Consider the following 9291-nt stretch of genomic DNA (forward strand, 5'->3'; position numbering starts at 1 on the left):
ATTATATTAATCAAAATAAAAGAACAGGCACTAACATCTGGTTTGTCCCTCAATACTTTTTATGACTCTTTACAAAGTAAAATAATCTTAGAAAGTTTTTGATCTTTTTTCCCCTTAAGAACTCCAGTAATGACCCTTCCCATAAATACAGAGCATATCATAAAGGAATGCTGATTTTTATTGAATCTAGTACTCGCTAGACTTCACATCTGCCGGCTAATTTAATCCTCAAAACAACATCAAGAAATAGGTTTCCATGCACCCGTCTTATCATGGATAAGGAAATGGAGCCTCTGGGAAGCAAAGCGCTTTACTGTGGGTTTGAGTAAGAAAGTGGCTGGCTGGCATTCTGTCTGGGCGTGTCCATCTTCTGAGGGCGCAACAGCAGCACCGAGACCAAGAGGTGGACCAGAGCCAGGGGCCTGCTTTACTCTACGCCAGCTGTTTACCAGCTCTGTTAACTAGGAGAAAAGTGTGGAATCTAAGGTGCTATTTTCATCTGTATAAAAGAGGCATCGTGGTAATCATCCTTCCTGGTGGGGCAGGTTCTCAGAATGGTTCTTTCTTAGCCATGCTGGCTGGCTCTCAGTCGTGGGTCTGCTTCAGGCCCCTCTCCTGGCCTTTGCTCACTCCTGGAGCACCCTAGGACTTGCCCCAGCAGACCTGCCTCCCACCTGGTTTCCAGCAAGCGTTCCTCCATGGCGGCCGTCCATACGTGCTCTCGTGCCCTTCTTCCTTCTCAACTGTAACACTCTGAGCGGGGCTGCTAGAAAGAAAGGAGACAGAAAGAAAAGAGAGAACCCGTAATTGGCCGCAGCAGCTCTGGCTCCTGGGAGAAACACATAGTTCCTTCTTGGAATAGTCTTTTATTTAGCAAAACCCAGGGATGTGCCATTGAATCATTGAAAAGCTAGCCCCAGGCAAACAGAACCAAACTGTTCTGCGCAATAAAGTAAGAACGTTAGTTTTTCAAGGATGAGCTACAGGAAAGAAGGAAAGGCCTGTGAGGGAGGGAGGAGCCCAGAAAGAGAGGTGATGGGCTTAGTGGGAAGTGGGGGATCCTGCTGTAACACTAAGAGATTTTTTTGAAACAAGTGTCTAACATCCCACTGTAAGGCATTAGTCTGAATGTTAAACTCACAAACCTCCCCCACACTTCACTCCAACAGGCCCCCAACGTCTGTCACCTGCAGTCCTGTAGTAAAGGCCCAGCGTAATGTGGAGTGATGGGTATGGAACAGAATGAGAGGCACAGGAGGGCATCCAGAAACCAAACAAAATCAGTAGATGGTATAGCTCTGAAGTAAGGGGAGATGACGGGGAAAAGTATGAGATCCCACTGAAGTCTCTGGAGAGACAGTGAAGGGTGATATGGAGGTGGCAGGAGTCAGGCTAAATTAAATCTTGTCTAAAAGGATAGAGTTCTCTGACTGATGTATAGATTACCACAAATGCAGGGGATTTCTTGATGAACCAGATGGAATTATCATATTACGAGTGAAGTCCATGATTTTTCTATAGGACGAGCTAAATGTGCGTGTGCCTTCCAGGATGAAGGTTTGCTGTGGTTGTCTATGACCCTCAAGGGTTAGAGGGTCAGCAGAAATGAGACGTTGAGCTGTTTAACCCAGTACAATCCAACCAAACAGGCAACGAAGTGGGCATGGCTTCTTGGTGTCCTTGGTTGGTCGATGAGACCAATGTTGTGGGGGAGATACCAAGGGTCAGAGCAACACCAGCCAATTTCCCTAAATTCCAGCTGTTTTGGCCCTCCAAGCCCAGAGGCCCAGGTCATTAGCACCTCAATCAATGAACCTGCTGTGTAAGTACCACATCATCTGAACCAGCTTCCAAAGCTGAGTTTGTGCAAAGAGCTTCCATATTGAAATGTTCAGTTTAATAGTTTCAAAGGCTATGGATTTATTACCTCAAAACTATGAATGGCCATTATGGTAAAGTATTTGTGAGAACATCTTCTTGGAAAATATCTCACTTAAATTTGTAAGGGTTTTTGCCACAGGATGTTCACTTGCCAACACCAGGAGGACTCACTCACTTCGCTGGATGGCTTCACTGGACCCGTTTACGTTAACTCATCTGGTATAAAAAGATGATGAAGAATCTTTTAGAATTAATATACCTCTACAGGTATTTCCCCCTCATAAATAAAGTTGTTCTGTGAGCAAAACACAATGACACTAACAAAGCAACTTTAAAACACAATAAGGATAAGGGCAAGAGGGTGACACTGGCATGGTTTTCCAGTCTCCTCAAATTAAAAAAACTAGCAGAATAATTGGGATGGAAAAAGGGAAACAGTATAGGATATAAAATGGAAATATAAAAAGAAAATTAGTAGAAGAAAAAGATCAAAAGGATTTGAGAGACAGTGATGGGTAAAGAAGAAAGGCAAAGACAATCCAACATATGCTAACAGACCCTTCTTCCCCCGCCCTCCCCCAACCCTCTGCTCCCTCACCTTCCCCAACAAAAAGAAAGAAAGTAAAAGTAAGGCAGTAGAGAGGAACAAATAAAAGCAACTATCAAAGAAAAACTTTCCTGAAAACAAACACAGTGACCTGAACCATGAGTCACTATGTTTAAAGGGGACATGTTGTGCCTGGACCAGAAAGGACAACTCTAAGACACACTCTATTAAAATTATTAACTTCACAGAATAGAAATCCTTTTGGCTTAAGGTAAAATGATCAAGTAACTTACAAGGTATTACACCTTCACAGAATACTTTAATGCTAAAACGCAATGGAAGAAATGAAGTAACATAGTACAGATACCCAAGAAAGAAAATGGAAGCCAATTTTTTTTTTTTTTTTAATTTGGCCAAAGTGACCGTTAAGTGTAAGGGCTACAGACTGTGATGAAGTGGAGGGAATGAGGGGATAATTCTCCTGTGTGCCCTTCCTGAGTAATCTACTAACTAATATGCTTCAGGCAATCAAGAAATGATTAGAGAAGCTTTTCCTAAGAGCTATGACCCCGAATATACTTAACTATAGAATGAAGAGTAGTGGGGCTAGGGTGAAAAATACTTTGTACTTGTCATACCTCTGATAACAAAGATGTAATTCAGCTATCAGAAATGGGCAGACAAGGGAAAAATATTATAGAGAGTTAAGCCTGCTGGTTGCCTTAAAGGTTTCATTGAGCACTAAATAGATACTACATTAAATACATTGGGGAGAAGGAGGAGAGGGAAAGAAGAGTTTACTAATTTCAATATTGTTCATAGTAAGGAATTTAAAAAAGACATACAGTATCCAACATGGTAGCCACCAGCTATAGATGGCTATTTAAATGTACGTTAATTATCATTAAATGCAATTTTGAATTCAGTTTCTCAATTATAGTGGCCTCAATTCACATGTCATTTCATATGAAGCTAGCAGCGAGCATACTGGAGAACACAAATAAAGAACATGTTCATCATTATAGAAAGTTCTTTGGATAATGTTACCACTGATAGCATTTTTTTTTTTTAAATCTGGACTGCTTCAAGAATTTGTGTGTGATCCTTGCTCAGGGGTCATGCTAATCTCTATTGCTCCAACTTTAGTATATGTGCTTCCAAAGTGAACACAAACCGACAGCATTTTTAAAAGGAGTAAGGATACTACGCTGAGATAGCAGTCTACAGGTAACCATGGAAACAAAACATCTGATCTATGGTATTTGGTCACCGCAGCCTGAGCAGATTACAGATAGGAATTCTCTACCTATTGACCTATAGATTCAACACAATCACTTATCAAATCTCTCTGACTTCACTGCAGAAACTGACAAACTGACCTTGAAATTCATATGGAAATTCAAGGGGCCCCGAATAATGAAAACAATCTGGGAAAAGAACAAGATTGGAGGAGGACTCACACTTCTAATTTCAAAATTTATCATAAAGACACAGTAATCAGGAGAGTGCAGTATTGACAGAAGGACACTATCAACAAAAGAGAACTGAGAATACAAAAATTAACCCTTAGTTTTACAGTCAGTTGATTTTTGACCAGAGTGCCAAGACAATTCAATTGGGGGGAAACAGTCTTCCCAACAAATGACACTGAGGCAACTAGCTTTACACATGGATCCCTACCTCGTACCATACACAAGAATTAACTCAAACTGACCACGGACTTTAATGCAAGAGTTTAAACCACAGGCACAGCTGGGTGGCTCAGACGGTTAAGTGTCTGCCTTCGGCTTGGGCTGGGATTCCAGGGCCCTGGGATCAAGTCCTGCATCAGGCTCCCTGCTCAGGGTGAGCCTGCTTTTCCCTCTCCTACTCTGCCTGCTGTGTTCTCTCTGTCAAATAAATAAATAAATAAATAAAATCTTAAAAAAAAAAGAATTTAAACCATAAAACTCTTAGAAGAAAATGTAGAGCAAACATTCATGACTGTGGTTTAGGCATAGCTTTCTTAGATATAATATTAAAAAACACAGGTGATAAAAGAAAAAATGAATTAGAATTCATCAACATTAAGAAAATTTTGTGTTTCAAGGATACCATCAAACAAGAGAAGACAACACAATTAGGACAAAATATCTGTAAATTACATTTGATAAGGCAGTTGATCCAAATATATAAAGAATTCTTATAACTCAGTAATAAAAATGTATAGCATGGTAGCTATAGTTAATATTACATATTTGAAAGTTGCTAATAAAGTAACCTTAGAGGTTTTCATCATAAGAAAGAAATTTCCTAACTATGTATGGTGATGGATGGTAACCGGACTTATTGGTGACCATCTGGCAACATATACGAATATTCAATCATTATGTCGTACACCTGAAATATAATGTTATACATCAATTATGCCTCAGTAAAAACATAGGCAATTGATCTTAACAGGCATTTCTCTAAAGAAGATACACAAATGGCCAAAAGGCACATGAAAATGTATTGATTTTTGACAATTAGCCATCATTTGACCATTTGACATTAGATGTCAGGGAAATAGAAAAGCAACACCACAATGAGACGCCATTTTACACCGACTAGACAGCAGAATCCAAGAGCCACAGAACAATAAGCATTGACATGAAATGCTTATTGTAAAAAAATTGGAACTCTGGTGGGAATGTGCTGCCATTTTGGAAAACAATCTGGCAACCTCAAAAAGTCAAAAACCAGTTACCATGTGACCTAGTAATTCCGCTCCCAGTTATATAACCAAAAGAAATAAAAACACACGTCCACCCAAAAACTTACACGTGAATGTTCATAGCAGCATGATTTATAACAAGAAAAAAGTGGAAATAACCAAATGTCCATGAACTTATTAAATGTGGAATATTCATACGATGGAGTATTCTTCAGTCATAAAATGGAATGAGCTACTGATACACGCTAGAACACGTATAAACTTTGAAAACACTATGCCAAGGAGTCCAGTCACAGAAGCCCACATAGTGTAGGATCCCATTTCTATGAAAGAACCAGAAGAGGCACACCTATAGAGGCGGAAAGGAAATTAGTGATTGCCTGGTGCGAAGAAGTTTGGGGGCATTATGGAGGAACTGCTAGTCGTTGTGGGGTATCTTGTTGAGGTAATGAAGATGTTCTAAATTTAATCATGGTGATGGCGGTACAAGGCTGTGAGTATGCAGAAAACAAGTGAATTGCACACCTGAACTATGGGAATTGTACGGTATATCAATTAATGTAAATAAAATTGCTATATATCTACATAGAAATTTTAAACAGGAAATAAATAACCAATTAAAATAGCTAGAAAAAAGGAAAAGGAAAACAAAAAGTTCAGAAATGGAGAATAAAAAAAAAAAACAGACATCAATGAGATAGAAAACAACAACAAAAAAATAGAATTAATAAATGATTCAAAAAGTTGGTTCTTTGGGAAATAAAATAGACGAACCTGGGGCACCTGGGTGGCTCAGTCGGTTAAGTATCTGCCTTTGGCTCAGGTCATGATCCCAGAGTCCCAGGATCGAGTTTCGCATCGGACCCTCCCCCATTTCGTGCTCTCTCTCAAATAAATAAATAAAATCTTTAAAATAGACAAGCTTAATCTTATGAAGTGGGATAAAACACACAAAAAAGACAAAATAAGAAATGACAAAGGGCAATAATCACCCAGAGAGAATATGAAAAGTCATGAGACTATTTTGAGTAACTCTGAAAAGAAAATGTAAAACCTCGAGGAAATGTATGCTTTCCTAGGAAAACTGATTTAACTTAAATCGATCCCAATAGAGAGAGAAAACTTAAACAGACTAATTTTCACAGAAAAGAAAATTGTACAAGTGCTCATTCTAAAGAGGGACCAGGCTTGAATGGGTTCATAAAGAAATTCTACCAAGCTTAAAAAAAATTCTAATGGAACTTACACGATTATAGGATATAACACAAGTAAAGTCTCTGAATTATTTTTATAAAGTGAGCATAACTTTGATGCCAAAACTTAACAAAAACTGGGGAGGGAGGAGAAGAAACTCCAGATCACTTCCACTACTACAGTGCAAAAATGTTAAAGGAAATATCAGCAAAGAGATCCACCATCACACCTTATACATCATGACCACATGGGCTTTATTCCAGGAATGCAAGAGTCAATAACCTAATATTAATATGGTATTATTAGAGTTCATGGAAAGCATCACATGATCACCTCCTTAGATATGAAAAAAGCATGTAACAAAACCCAATACCCATTCGAGTTAAAATTCAGAAAAAGAAACTGAAAGATACTTAACATGATAAAATACAAATATTTCAGCTCCAAAGCCAGGATCATGCTTTACTGGGGAAACTCTAGAGCTCTCCTGATAAAATTAAGAAAACAAAAGAACACCCCGCACCCCCACTATTTACCAGAGCGCTGCAAGATTCTATGAGAGAAAGGGGTTCCAACCAAGATTTAGAAAGGAACAGGTAACAATACCTCCCTTTGCAGGTATTATCGTTATCCAGCTGGAATACCCAAAGACTAAAATTAAAACTACTACAAATCATGAGATAATTTAGTAATGTAGCAGACTACACAACTGACATATAGGAAGCAAAAATAGGCATTTTAGGCACACGTGGGTAGTACAACCCTTTAGGCAACATCCTGCTAAAGAGGACAAAAGGAGAGAGACATCCTTACAATAATAAAAGTCAATAAAGAGCCTGAGATGAGCTTCAACAAGAATGTGCCAAACCTGAAAACTATAAAGCATTCCTGAAAGATACAATGTTGACTTACATAAAACAAGATGAGATCCTTAGATGTATGACTGAGCTTCGTAAGGACGCCCACGGTGCAGAAAGGACAGGTTGGGCTGGGGGTGAGGGGGACGCCAGGATGGTTGGGAGGGTGACAAGATCACCCTCACCGCCACTCAGAGTGGGGTGACCTACATGCGTGCTTCCCGATCCAATGCCAGGAGCAGTACATACGGTCCCACCTACAGAGGATTCGCGCCCAAGGAATGAAAACCAAGTCTCACCAAGTCTCTCAGTTGAACCGCGGGTTTACAGGAAACAGGAGGAGGAGAAGCATGGAAAGGATATTCTAGGAGGCCGTGAACCAAGTCCAGGAGGTCTTACCTGCACAGATTCTAAGAGACCTGAGACACGTCAACCGCACGCTCTCTGTACGTTGATTTAAACAACTGTGGGAAGACTCTGGAGATCGGTGAGGACATCTGAAAACTGACTGGGTATGGGACAGTACGAAGGACTAGTTAATCCTGGCAGGTGTGATAATGGCGCGGTGGCTCTCAGGAGTCAAGTCTCATCTGTAAAGTATGTAAGAAGATGCTTGTGGGTGAAATCCTCCAGTATTTAAAATACTTCAGCAAAATAAGCAAACAAGCAAAGTCAACAGATCCCCATTCTGTACGAGGGGGAAGCAGCAGGACAGGCACACTGTTGAAAACCACAGGGACGGCTGAGTCCAAACAGACGTGTTTGCACCCTGGGTTCACCTTAGCCTCAGGAATGTTGTTCTTCTGACTGTACGCCCTCCCCTCCCCTGTTCTACCTCACAGGTGTGCCCCCTTCTGGGCGCATACCCAGCCAGGCTCATTACCCCCAACTCAACCCACCTGGAAAGCCAGGCTTCTCCGAGCCCCCCAACGAAGCTCAGAGTGGGGTCCTCCCTCCTTCCCTCCTCTTCTCTCGGCACCTGCCTGTCTCGGCACTAGAACTTTCCCCGACGACATCACTGTCTATGTCCAGCTGACCAGATCCCAAGCTCAGTCACTCCTCTTTACTCAGCCCTAACAGTATGCGTTCTGCTGTCCCCTTTTTAATTTTTTTTTATAAACACATAATGTATTATTAGCCCCAGGGGTACAGGTCTGTGAATCGCCAGGTTTACACACTTCACAGCACTCACCATAGCACATACCTTCCCCAATGTCCGTCACTCCACCCCCCTCTCCCAACCCCCCTCCCCCTGGCAACCCTCAGTTTGTTTTGTGACATTAAGAGTCACTTATGGTTTGTCTCCCTCCCAATCCCATCTTGTTTCATTCATTCTTCTCCTACCCCCCAAACCCTCCATGCTGCCTCTCAAATTCTTCATATCAGTGAGATTGTATAATTGTCTTTCTCTGACTGACTTATTTCGCTAAGCATAACACCCTCTAGTTCCATCCACGTCATCGCAAATGTCAAGATTTCATTTCTTTTGATGGCTGCATAGTATTCCACTATAGATACATACCACTTCTTTATCCATTCATCTGTTGATGGACATCTAGGTTCTTTCCATAGTCCCCTTTCCACTGTCCCCTTCTTAAAACATGTTCTTTTCTTGCTTCCAAAGACACCCTCACCTCTGCCCTGGCTTTAATGATCGTGTGTATTTTTTTAATGCCTCCTACATTTATTGTTTCGGTCTGACCTGTGTTCTGGACCCTGTGATCAACAGCCCATCCTCCAGCTGAAGGAATCCCAGGCCTCTGGAACTTACCATCATGGCTAAACTTGAACTCTGCTACTTCCCCTTTGCCCAAGTCTTCTCCCCGCCTGAGTGTCAGCATCACCGTCCCCTAAGCTGTTGCCACCACAGCCCACTCTCTTGCCGTGGAACATGGAGATTCCACGTCACATTTACAGTTAATTCACTGGGGCCACTTACTTGTATAAAATGGCCTTTCTTTCAAAGGGCAGAAATCTTTTTGCCGTTTCTAATTTCCACAGCAAATTAAACATGCACTGTGCGCGCCCCTTCCTCTCCCTGGGACTCTCTTCCCTGCTTTAAGAATCTAGCTCGCTCTTGTTTTCGAGGTTCAATCTTGAGGCCACCTTGAGAGATG

General features: G+C 41.2%; 1 non-coding gene across 1 annotated transcript; it reads right to left on the bottom strand.

The window, feature by feature from the left end:
* Positions 1–3496: 3496 nt before the first annotated feature.
* On the bottom strand, positions 3497–3598 carry LOC131837436 (U6 spliceosomal RNA). The gene has a single exon (XR_009356045.1). It is a non-coding gene; the product is annotated as a U6 spliceosomal RNA (small nuclear RNA).
* Between the last annotated feature and the right edge of the window lie 5693 nt (positions 3599–9291).

The sequence above is a fragment of the Mustela lutreola genome, chromosome 7 (genome assembly GCF_030435805.1).
Source record: "Mustela lutreola isolate mMusLut2 chromosome 7, mMusLut2.pri, whole genome shotgun sequence".
NCBI lineage: Eukaryota > Metazoa > Chordata > Mammalia > Carnivora > Mustelidae > Mustela > Mustela lutreola.